This window comes from Salmo salar, chromosome 09 (assembly GCF_965601325.2).
Source record: "Salmo salar chromosome 09, fSalSal1, whole genome shotgun sequence".
Taxonomy (NCBI): domain Eukaryota; kingdom Metazoa; phylum Chordata; class Actinopteri; order Salmoniformes; family Salmonidae; genus Salmo; species Salmo salar.
In genome coordinates this window covers 37871503-37885000 of record NC_138299.1, presented here as the reverse complement: position 1 = coordinate 37885000, position 13498 = coordinate 37871503, and the positions used below count along the sequence as shown (strand labels likewise).

The window sequence follows — 13498 nt, the reverse complement described above, 5'->3', positions numbered from 1 at the left end:
GAGGTCTCCAGCGATGCGCCTCAGCCCGAGGTCTCCAGGGACGCGCTTTAGCCCTGAGCCTTCAGCGGGGGTGGACAGGTTAGGTTGGGGACTAAGGCCAGAGCCTGAGCCAGAGCCACCTCCATAGTAGGAGGATTGGGGAGGGGGGGGGGTGTAGCACAAGAACCGTCGGTGACGGTGGCCACCCTCCCTTCCCTCCCTTTGGTTTGGGTTAATTTTTGTTTTGGGGTTTATTTTTGTGTTTTTTGTTTTGAGGTGCGTCCGGGGGGGGGGGGGGGGGGGTGGGGGTACAGTAAAGAGGTTATTTGTTATTGTAGTTTGGTCAGGACGTGGCAGGGGGTGTTTGTTTTGTGTGTTTCGGGGTTTGTTGGGCGATGTTCTATGTTAGTATATTTCTATGTTCATTCTAGTCTTTCTATTTCTATGTTTAGTTTATTGGGTTGACCTTCAATTGGAGGCAGCTGTTCCTCGTTGCCTCTAATTGAAGGTCCTATTTAGTAGGGGTGTTTTTTTCATGGGTTTTTGTGGGTAGTTGTTCCATGTGTAGCTGTATGTCTCACAGGACTGTTTTCTTCGTCGTTGTTTTGTTATTTTGTTTTGTGTTCACGGTTTTCTTCAAAGTAAAGGAAGATGAGTGTACACATTCCCGCTGCGCCTTGGTCCCATCTTTACGACGGACGTGACACTAGCACTAGCAGTAGTAGCAGCAGCAGCACTAGCAGTAGTAGCAGCAGCAGCAGGAGCAGTAGTAGTGGCAGTAGCAGTAGCAGTAGTAGTGACAGCAGCAGCAGTAGTAGTAGTAGTAGCATCAGCAGTAGTAGTAGTAGCAGTAGCAGCAGCAGCAGCAGTAGCATTAGTAGTAGTAGCAGCAGCAGTGGTCGTAGTGGCAGCAGCAGCAGTAGAAGTAGTAGTGGCAGCAGCAGTAGTAGTAGTAGCAGCAGCAGCAGCAGCAGCAGTAGTAGTGGCAGCAGCAGTAGTAGTAGTAGTAGCAGCAGCAGCAGTAGTAGTAGCAGTAGCAGCAGCAGTAGTAGCAGTAGTAGTGGCAGCAGCAGTAGTAGAAGTAGCAGCAGCAGTAGTAGTGGCAGCAGCAGTAGTAGTAGAAGTAGCAGTAGGAGCAGCAGCAGCGTTAGTAGTAGTGGTTGTAGTAGCAGTGGTAGTAGTAGTAGTAGCAGCAGCAGCAGTAGTAGCAGCAGGAGCAGTACGAGTAGTAGCAGCAGTAGTAGTAGTAGCAGTAGCAGTGGCAGCAGCAGTAGTAGTAGCAGCAGCAGCAACAGTATGAGTAGTAGCAGTAGTAGTAGTAGCAGCAGTAGTAGTAGCAGTAGTAGTAGTAGTGGTAGCAGCATTAGCAGCAGTAGCAGTATGAGTAGTAGTAGCAGCAGCAGTATGAGTAGTAGAAGCATGAGTTGCAGTATGAATAGTAGCAGCAGCAGCTGTAGCGGTAGCAGTAGCAGTAGTAGTAGCAGTAGCAGTGGCAGTAGCAGTAGCAGCAGCAGCAGTAGTCATAGCAGTAGTAGTAGCAGTCGTAGTAGTAGCAGCAGCAGCAGCAGTAGTAGTAGTAGTAGTAGTAGTAGTAGTTGTAGCAATAATGGTAGCAGTAGCGGTAGCAGTAGTAGGAGCAGCAGTAGCAGTAGCAGCAGCAGCAGCAGCAGTAGTAGTAGTAGCAGCAGCACTAGCACTAGTAGCAGCAGCAGCAGCAGGAGCAATAGCAGTAGTAGCAGTAGCAATAGTAGAAGTAGTAGTAGCAGTCGTAGTAGCAGCAGCAGCAGTAGTGGTAGTAGTAGTAGTAGTAGTTGTAGCAGTAGCAGTAGTAGTAGTAGTAGTAGCAGTAGTAGTAGCAGCATCATTAGTAGTAGTTGTAGCAGCAGCAGTAGTAGTGGTAACAGTAGCAGTAGTAGTAGTCGTAGGAGTAGTAGCAGTAGTAGTAGTAGTAGTAGCAGCAACAGTAGTAGTAGTAGTAGCAGTAGCAATAGTAGTAGCAGCAGCAGCAGTAGCAGTAGTAGTAGTAGCAGCAGCAGCAGCTGTAGCAGTAGCAGTAGTAGTAGTAATAATAGTAGTAGTAGTAGTTGTAGCAGTAGCAGTAGTGTTGGTGGAAAACGACAGGGTGTTGTCCAGGGTCACGCCAAGGCTCTTAGCACTCTGGGAGGAGGACACAAGGGAGTTGTCAACCGTGATGGCGAGATCATGGAACGGGCAGTCCTTCCCCGGGAGGAAGAGCAGCTCCGTCTTGCCGAGGTTCAGCTTGAGGTGGTGATCCGTCATCCACACTGATATGTCTGCCAGACATGCAGAGATGCGATTCGCCACCTGGTTGTCAGAAGGGGGAAAGGAGAAGATTAATTGTGTGTCATCTGCATAGCAATGATATGAGAGACCATGTGAGGATATGACAGAGCCAAGTGACTTAGTGTATAGCGAGAATAGGAGTGGGCCAAGAACAGAGCCCTGGGGGACACCAGTGGTGAGAGCACGTGGTGCGGAGACAGATTCTCGCCACGCCACCTGGTAGGAGCGACCTGTCAGGTAGGACGTAATCCAAGCGGGGGCGGCGCCGGAGATGCCCAGCTCGGAGAGGGTGGAGAGGAGGATCTGATGGTTCACGGTATCAAAGGCAGCAGATAGGTCTAGAAGGATGAGAGCATAGGAGAGAGTGTTAGCTTTAGCAGTGCGGAGAGCCTCCGTGACACAGAGAAGAGCAGTCTCAGTTGAATGCCCAGTCTTGAAACCTGACTGATTAGGATCAAGAAGGTCATTCTGAGAGAGATAGCAAGAGAGCTGGCCAAGGACGGCACGTTCAAGAGTTTTGGAGAGAAAGGAAAGAAGGGATACTGGTCTGTAGTTGTTGACATCGGAGGGATCGAGTGTAGGTTTTTTCAGAAGGGGTGCAACTCTCTTGAAGACGGAAGGGACGTAGCCAGCGGTCAAGGATGAGTTGATGAGCGAGGTGAGGTAGGGGAGAAGGTCTCCGGAAATGGTCTGGAGAAGAGAGGAGGGGATAGGGTCAAGTGGGCAGGTTGTTGGGCGGCCGGCCGTCACAAGACGCGAGATTTCATCTGGAGAGAGAGGGGAGAAAGAGGTCAAAGCACAGGGTAGGGCAGTGTGAGCAGGACCAGCAGTGTCGTTTGACTTAGCAAACGAGGATCGGATGTCGTCAACCTTCTTTTCAAAATGGTTGACGAAGTCATCCGCAGAGAGGGAGGAGGGGGGGGGGGAGGGGGAGGAGGATTCAGGAGGGAGGAGAAGGTATCAAAGAGCTTCCTAGGGTTAGAGGCAGATGCTTGGAGTTTAGAGTGGTAGAAAGTGGCTTTAGCAGCAGAGACAGAAGAGGAAAATGTAGAGAGGAGGGAATGAAAGGATGCCAGGTCCGCAGGGAGGCGAGTTTTCCTCCATTTCCGCTCGGCTGCCCGGAGCCCTGTTCTGTGAGCTCGCAGTGAGTCGTCGAGCCACGGAGCAGGAGGGGAGGACCGAGCCGGCCTGGAGGATAGGGGACAGAGGAAATCAAAGGATGCAGAGAGGGAGGAGAGGAGGGTTGAGGAGGCAGAATCAGGAGATAGGTTGGAGAAGGTTTGAGCAGAGGGAAGAGATGATAGGATGGAAGAGGAGAGAGTAGCGGGAGAGAGAGAGCGAAGGTTGGGACGGCGCAATACCATCCGAGTAGGGGCAGAGTGAGAAGTGTTGGATGAGAGCGAGAGGGAAAAGGATACAAGGTAGTGGTCGGAGACTTGGAGGGGAGTTGCAATGAGATTAGTGGAAGAACAGCATCTAGTAAAGATGAGGTCAAGCGTATTGCCTGCCTTGTGAGTAGGGGGGGAAGGTGAGAGGGTGAGGTCGAAAGAGGAGAGGAGTGGAAAGAAGGAGGCAGAGAGGAATGAGTCGAAGGTAGACGTGGGGAGGTTAAAGTCACCCAGAACTGTGAGAGGTGAGCCATCCTCAGGAAAGGAACTTATCAAGGCGTCAAGCTCATTGATGAACTCTCCAAGGGAACCTGGAGGGCGATAAATGATAAGGATGTTAAGCTTGAAAGGGCTGGTAACTGTGACAGCATGGAATTCAAATGAGGAGATAGACAGATGGGTCAGGGGAGAAAGAGAGAATGTCCACTTGGGAGAGATGAGGATTCCAGTGCCACCACCCCGCTGGCTCGATGCTCTAGGGGTATGCGAGAACACGTAGTCAGACGAGGAGAGAGCAGTAGGAGTAGCAGTGTTATCTGTGGTAATCCATGTTTCCGTCAGCGCCAGGAAGTCTAGGGACTGGAGGGTAGCATAGGCTGAGATGAACTCAGCCTTGTTGGCCGCAGACCGGCAGTTCCAGAGGCTGCCGGAGACCTGGAACTCCACGTGGGTCGTGCGCGCTGGGACCACCAGGTTAGAGTGGCAGCGGCCACGCGGTGTGGAGCGTTTGTATGGCCTGTGCAGAGGAGAGAGAACAGGGATAGACAGACACATAGTAGACAAGCTACAGAAGAGGCTACGCTAATGCAAAGGAGATTGGAATGACAAGTGGACTACACGTCTCGAATGTTCAGGAAGTTAAGCTTACGTTGCAAAAATCTTATTGACTAAAATGATACAGTACTGCTGGCTGGTGGAGTAGGCTAGCTAGCAGTGGCTGCGTTGTTGACTATGAACGTGTAGCTGGCTAGGTAACCTCGATAGTTTCAGTACTACACCTTGTCATGATACAAAGCAACTTTGTAGCTAGCTAGCTAACATAACACTAATCAAGACGTTCCTTGTAATGTATTTAGTTTCTACAATGCTGCTCGTCGGTAATAGTTGGCTGGGTTAGGAAAAATGGCGTCGCGGGGGACGGAAATAGCTGGCTAGCTAACCTCGATGGCTGGCAAGCTAACAATTATCAAGCTATGACAAAGACAACTAAGTAGCTAGCTAGGTAACACTGCACTAGTCAAATCGTTCCGTTGTAAAGTATTAGTATCTACAGCGCTGCTAGTCGGTAACGGTTGGCTAGCTGGCAGTGGGTTAATGATGACTAGGTGTGTTGACTAAGTCAGGCGCCGCGTCGCGGCTGGCTAGCTCGCGGCTGGCTAGCTCACCTCGATAATACTCAAACTCAAACTACACAATTATCTTAGATACAGAGACAGCAAAGACAACTATGTAGCTGGGTAACTAACACTAACACCACACTAATCAAGTCGTTACGTTGTAATGTAATAGTTTCTGCAGTGCTGCTAGTCGGTAGAAGTTGGCTAGCTAGCAGCAGTGATGACTAGCTAGCTAGCAGCTAGCAGTGTTGACTACGTTAGGAGGACGAAGATAGCTAGCCTCGATAATTACTCAATTACTCTAAACTACACAATTATCTTTGATACAAAGACGGCTATGTAGCTAGCTAAGAAGAATTGCTCAGATCAAACAAATCAAGCCGTTGTAATGTAGTGAAGTGTAATATTACCTGTGGAGCGAAGCGTGGTGCGACTGCTCGCTCCAAACCGGAAATAGTAGTAGTTGCAGCAGCAACAGCAACAGCAGCAGCAGTAGTAGTAGTAGTAGTAGTAGCAGCAGCAGTAGCAGTAGTAGTAGTAGTGGCCCTTTAAACAGCAATTACCCTTGCTGTCTGAAGTTTAGTTTATTAGGATACCCATTAGTTACTGCACATGCAGCAGTTACTCTTCCTGGGGTCCACGTAAAACTTACTAATATATGACAAGGTAAAGAACAGTTATGGACAAGAACAGCATGAGATATTACATAAAATTCAAAATAACAAATACAAATAAAATAAGAGTTATATATAGGAAAGACACGATGAAACAACTATTTACACACTATTCATGCAATGCATTCGGAAAGTATTCAGACACCTTAACTATTTCCACATTTTGTTATGTTACAGCCTTATTCTACAATTTTTTTCTCTCATCAATCTACACACAATACCCCATAATGACGAAGTAAAAACTGGTTTTTAGAATGTTTCGCAAAAACGTAAATATCACATTGGCATAAGAATTCAGACCCTTTACTCAGTACTTTGTTGAATCACCTTTGGCAGCGATTACAGCCTCAAATCTTGCGTATGAGGCTACAAGCTTGGCACACCTGTATTTGGGAAGTGTCTCCCATTCTTCTCTGCATATTCTCTCAAGCTCTGTCAGGTTGGATGTGAAGCGTCACTGCACAGATATTTTCAGGTCTTTCCAGAGATGTTCGATCGGGTTCACGTCCGAACTCTGGCTGTGCCACTCAAAGACATTCAGAGACTTGTCCCAAAGCCACTCCTGCGTTGTCTTGGCTGTGTGCTTAGGGTCATTGTCCTGTTGGAAGGTGAATCTTCGCCCCCAGTCCGAGGTGCTGAGCGCTCTGGAGCAGGATCTCTCTGTGCTTTGCTCCATTCATCTTTCCCTCCATCCTGACTAGTCTCCCAGTCCCTGCCACTGAAAAACATCCTCGCTGCATGATGCTGCCACCACCATGCTTCCCCTTTGGGATGGTGCCAGGTTTCCTCCAGACGTGACGCTTGGCATTCAGGCAAAGAGTTCAATCTTGGTTTCATCAGACCAGAGAATCTTGGTTCTCATGGTCTGAGAGTCTTTAGGTGCCTTTTGGCAAACTCCAAAGCAGGCTCTCGTGCCTTTTACTAAGGAGTGGCTTCGTCTGGCCAATCTATCATAAAGGCCTGATACGTGGAGTGCTGGAGATGGTTGTCCTTCTGGAAGTTTCTCCCATCTCCACAGAGGAACTCTAGAGCTCTGTCAGAGTGACCATCGGGTTCTTGGTCACCTCCCTGACCAAGGCCCTTCTCCCCCGATTGCTCAGTTTGGCCGGGCAGCCAGCTCTAGGAAGAGTCTTGGTGGTTCCAAACGTCTTCCATTTAAGAATGACTGAGGCAACTGTTTATTTTATATTACATCAGCAGTTGTCACAAAGTTCTTAACAGATCCCTATAGGGCTTTGGTCAAAGTAATGCACTATAAAGGGATGCGATTTGGTACATAGCCTGAGACTGCAGCAGTGCAGTAATGAGACAACTGGCTGCCCTAGTAGGACCCCTAGAGAGACGAGGAATGTGGATAAACACTGTGATGACAGGACCATGCAGAGACAGGAGAGGAGATGTAGAATCCTGTTTGACCAAGACAGCGGTGTGTGTGTGTTTACCAGCAGGTGACCAAGCCTCAGTGTGTGTTCACTGTAATGCCATAAGTGATAGTCGGTCAGGGTCTGAGGACGGGTGGCAGTTTGTATTTGTATTGATTATGGATCCCCATTAGCTGTTGCCAAGGCAGCAGCTACTCTTCCTAGGGTCCGAACACATTAAGACACTTACATTACATATAAAACAAAAGAGAAAACAGTACATCATGTAACATTATTACACCACTACATATCTACAATACAAAATGTATAATACCACCATACAACAATATTACAATGTACGTGTGTGTAGAGTGCGTGTGCTAGGGTGTGGGTACGTAAGTGTGTGTCTGTTCCATGTGTGTATCTGTTCACAGTCCCTGCTGTTCCAAAATGTGTATTTCTATCAGTTTTTTTAAATCTGATTCTACTGCTTGCATCACTTACCTGATGTGGAATAGAGTTCCATGCAGTCATGGCTCTATGTAGTTGGTGTTGTACTGTACTGTACTGTACTGTACTGTACTGTACTGTACTGTACTGTCGTGGCTGCCTGGTTCTCATTGTCTGTGGATCGTGCTATAGGCTTATCTGTTGGAGCTGAAGTATGTTGTTTTGGTACCCCAACTTGACCCTATTTAAAACTAGTAACCAGGTTCCCAATAAATATTAGAAAAAATTATTCTAGAGTAGTGAAACAGGTGATGTTTTCTACCAGGAATCTTTTAACCAGGTTGGAATAAGAAATAAAAGATAACTGACTGGTCGTTATGGTAGCTATCTCACTCCAGAGTGGCTGTCTGCCTGCCTGTCAGACTGCCTTTGTGTGAATAGCAATGGCGGGAGGGAGGGTGTAAATGGAGGAGTGAAGGAAAAGAAGGAAAGATGGAGAGAGAGAATGAGAATTCCTTTGTGTGTAGCGATGGAGGAATGAGGTAAATGGAGGACGAGAAAGAGAAATGGGGGGAAAAGTGGAGGCTGGTCAAGAAGGTCTCCTACAGATGATTAGCAGAGGTGTTGACATTCCTTATTCATCTGCCACAGCCAGCAAACCTTATTATCCCTGTAGCTCACTATTCTACTCAGGAAGGCACAGAAGAATTTATAAAACAAACACTCTGCTCAGTGTGTGTGTGTGTGTGTGTGTGTGTGCTGCAGTGTATGACTGTAGCCTGGAATATTGCCTCTGATATACTCCTGACAGTGATTTATTTAGACACACACATGATGTAAATCACTGTTGGGACTGGGAGCATGTCAGAGTCGCAGACTTCACTTCGATCATTTTTCAGGGACCTTTTATCTGTCCTTCATCTGAGCAGGGTTTTGAGTGTATTTTATATTTCGTGGCAGTGGCATGACTACATCGGAGGAACATATCTAAAGCCAGACACATTAGCAAACATATTGCTGTAGCTATGGTGACAGTAAAATGAATGTATTAGATGTTAAGTCCATTAGTGTCGCCTGAAAATGCATTCCAGGTGACTACCTCATGAAGCTGGTTGAGAGAATGTCAAGATTGAGCAAAGCTGTCATCAAGGCAAAGGGTGGCTACTTTGAAGAATCTCAAATATAAAATATATTTTGATTTGTTTAACACTTTTTTTGCTTACTACATGATTCCATATGTGTTATTTAATAGTTTTGATGTCTTCACTTTTATTCTACAATGTAGAAATAAGTAAAAATAAATAAAAACCCTGGAATGAGTAGTTGTGTCCAAACTTTTGAATGGTACTGTACACTCAGCCTACATATCCCACCACTCAACCTACATATTCCACCACTCAACCTACATATCCCACCACTCAACCTACATATCCCACCACTCAACCTACCTATCCCACCACTCAACCTGCATATCCCACCACTCAACCTGCATATCCCACCACTCAACCTGCATATCCCACCACTCAACCTGCATATGCCACCACTCAACCTACATATCCCACCACTCAACCTACCTATCCCACCACTCAACCTACATATCCCACCACTCAACCTGCATATCCCACCACTCAACCTACATATTCCACCACTCAACCTACATATCCCACCACTCAACCTACATATCCCACCACTCAACCTACCTATCCCACCACTCAACCTGCATATCCCACCACTCAACCTACATATCCCACCACTCAACCTACCTATCCCACCACTCAACCTGCATATCCCACCACTCAACCTGCATATCCCACCACTCAACCTGCATATGCCACCACTCAACCTACATATCCCACCACTCAACCTACCTATCCCACCACTCAACCTACATATCCCACCACTCAACCTGCATATCCCACCACTCAACCTACATATTCCACCACTCAACCTACATATCCCACCACTCAACCTACATATCCCACCACTCAACCTACCTATCCCACCACTCAACCTGCATATCCCACCACTCAACCTACATATCCCACCACTCAACCTACCTATCCCACCACTCAACCTGCATATCCCACCACTCAACCTGCATATCCCACCACTCAACCTGCATATCCCACCACTCAACCTGCATATGCCACCACTCAACCTACATATCCCACCACTCAACCTACCTATCCCACCACTCAACCTACATATCCCACAACTCAACCTACATAACCCACACACGCCATTGTGTATCTGAATGACCCCATAATGGAGCATTATGGGGTCATTCAGACCATACCAGCCATTGCACAGAGTCTGCCTATTTCCTTTACAGTTTCCATTCAGCCACTGTAACTGCAGTGGTGAAACTGCCCAGCAAACCTCTTAAAGTTGCTGGGATTCCTTCCTCTTCCTCCTCTCAACCATTCATTAAATGATTTAATTTATAACCCCTGGTCACTGTGTGTGTGGGTGAGACTCACCTGTTTTGCTCCAAGATACTCTGCACCCCAGGGCTGTGTTGTTGTGTTTTCCCTGATTACTGGCACTGGGTTGCAGCCAGAGATACTTTATTCCCAGCATCATGCATCAGGGTGGCTTGTATTTCTACTCATCCTCTCTGTCCTCCCTTCTCTCCATCTCAGTCTCTCTGTCCTCCCTTCTCTCCATCTCAGCCTCTCTGTCCTCCCTCTTCTCCATCTCAGTGTCTCTGTCCTCCCTTCGCTCCATCTCAGTCTCTCTGTCCTCCCTCTTCTCCATCTCAGTCTCTCTGTCTTCCCTCTTCTCTATCTCAGCCTCTCTGTCCTCCCTTCTCTCCATCTCAGCCTCTCTGTCCTCCCTCCTCCCCATCTCAGCCTCTCTTCCAGCTTACCATCCATCCCAGCTTACCATCCATCCCACAACTACTCATTGTCCTGTGGATGGCTTGTCCTGTGGGTGGCTTGTCCTGTGGATGGCTTGTCCTGTGGGTGGCTTGTCCTGTGGGTGGCTTGTCCTGTGGGTGGCTTGTCCTGTGGATGACTTGTCCTGTGGATGGCTTGTCCTGTGGGTGGCTTGTCCTGTGGATGGCTTGTCCTGTGGGTGGCTTGTCCTGTGGATGGCTTGTCCTGTGGGTGACTTGTCCTGTGGGTGACTTGTCCTGTGGGTGGCTTGTCCTGTGGGTGGCTTGTCCTGTGGATGGCTTGTCCTGTGGGTGGCTTGTCCTGTGAATGGCTTGTCCCAACCCTTTTGACATACAGTAGCTGGCTGCTCATCTAAACCCCAGCCTTTCCTCTCCTCCTCTTCTGTCCTCCTCTTCTCTCCTCCTCTCTGACTTTCACCTCATTTCATCCTTGACCAGCCATGAATGACATAAATATTTGACATTTCAGTTTCTTTCCTCCTCCTGTTTCATCTCTATACTGTGGCTGTGCATTCCTGATGAGTCAGGCATTGTGATGTGACCAACCGCACACAGACACAGTCACAAACACACGCATGCACACGCGTGCACACACACACACACACACACACACACACACACACACACACACACACACACACACACACACACACACACCACACACACACACACACACACACACACACACACACACACACACACACACACACACACACACACAGGGAAGCCCGCTGTTTGCCATTACAGAACGCCACGCATAATTTCATGTCACAGTTGCCTGCTATAGACAGATATTTATTCTCAGCTAGGCTTCTGAGATAAGACTGCTGTCAATGCTGCATCCATGGAGACACAGGTGGGGAACATCAATCACCATGGTTACTCTCATAGTTACTCTCATCCTACTCAGTTGATATGTTTTCAGGTCATACACTATATGAGGTAGTGATATTCAGAAGGCCTTGTCCTCTACATGGTGTACAGAAGGCTCTTCAACACACCCTTGTTTAACTGACCCGCTCTACTTCTCTCTCTTCTACTTGTTAGTGAGGAGGAGCTGCCTGGGGAACCTTACCCCATGTGGCTCTAACTTTCTTCTGGGCAGGACATAGGGTGATGAATAGCTACTGCCACTGAATGAATTGCCTTGCGGTCATTGGCTGTTCTCACGCCTTACCCCTGATCATTATAAACACACACACACACACACACACACACACACACACACACACACACACACACACACACACACACACACACACACACACACACACACACACACACACACACACACACACCACTGATCATTATAAACACACACACACACCACTGATCATTATAAACACACACACACACACACACACCACTGATCATTATAAGCACACACACTCACACACACCACTGATCGTTATAAACACACACACACACACACACACACACACACCACTGATCATTATAAACACACACACTCACACACACCACTGATCATTATAAACACACACACACACACACACACACACCACTGATCATTATAAACACACACACACACACACCACTGATCATTATAAACACACACACACACACACCACTGATCATTATAAACACACACACACACACACACACACACACACACACCACTGATCATTATAAACACACACACACACACCACTGATCATTATAAACACACACACTCACACACACCACTGATCATTATAAACACACACACACGCACACACACACACACACACACACACACACACACACACACACACACACACACACACCTATACTGTACACACACACACACACACACACACACACACACACACACACACACACACACAGACACACATATACTGTACGTACACACAGACACACACACCTATACTGTACACACACACACACACACACACGCACACACACACACACACACACACACACACACACACACACACACACACACACCTATACTGTACACACACACTGTACACACACACGCACACATGGCTGAACACCTAGTGTAAAAAAACTCCTCCCTGCTCCAGGCCCTCTCACTGATGTTAGCTGTATTCCAGACTGACCCCTCCTCATTTCCTCTCCCCTGTCTCTAGGTTCCCTGAGAGCCAGGTGAGTACAGGCAGAGTGACCTTTAACCTCTGACCTCTCCTCTCCACCTCTCTTGTAGGTTACCAGAGGGTCAGTCTGACGGGGGCCAGGTGGTGAGCGCAGGGAGAGTGACCTCTGACCTCTCCTCTCTCCATATACTGTAGGTTACCAGATGGTCAGTCTGACGGGGGCCAGGTGGTGAGCGCAGGGAGACTGACCTCTGACCCCTCCTCTCTCCATATACTGTAGGTTACCAGATGGTCAGTCTGACGGGGGCCAGGTGGTGAGCGCAGGGAGACTGACCTCTGACCCCTCCTCTCTCCATATACTGTAGGTTACCAGATGGTCAGTCTGATGGGGGCCAGGTGGTGAGCGCAGGGAGACTGACCTCTGACCTCTCCTCTCTCCATATACTGTAGGTTACCAGATGGTCAGTCTGACGGGGGCCAGGTGGTGAGCGCAGGGAGACTGACCTCTGACCTCTCCTCTCTCCATATACTGTAGGTTACCAGATGGTCAGTCTGACGGGGGCCAGGTGGTGAGCGCAGGGAGACTGACCTCTGACCTCTCCTCTCTCCATATACTGTAGGTTACCAGATGGTCAGTCTGACGGGGGCCAGGTGGTGAGCGCAGGGAGACTGACCTCTGACCCCTCCTCTCTCCATATACTGTAGGGTACCAGATGGTCAGTCTGACGGGGGCCAGGTGGTGAGCGCAGGGAGACTGACCTCTGACCCCTCCTCTCTCCATATACTGTAGGTTACCAGATGGTCAGTCTGACGGGGGCCAGGTGGTGAGCGCAGGGAGACTGACCTCTGACCTCTCCTCTCTCCATATACTGTAGGTTACCAGATGGTCAGTCTGACGGGGGCCAGGTGGTGAGCGCAGGGAGACTGACCTCTGACCTCTCCTCTCTCCATATACTGTAGGTTACCAGATGGTCAGTCTGACGGGGGCCAGGTGGTGAGCGCAGGGAGACTGACCTCTGACCCCTCCTCTC

At 48.5% G+C, this 13498-nt stretch overlaps 1 protein-coding gene across 7 annotated transcripts in view; it reads left to right on the top strand.

The window, feature by feature from the left end:
• The window catches only part of fut8a (fucosyltransferase 8a (alpha (1,6) fucosyltransferase)), a 188161-nt gene that overhangs the window by 150502 nt on the left and 24161 nt on the right, over positions 1 to 13498 (top strand). The window lies entirely within an intron of this gene.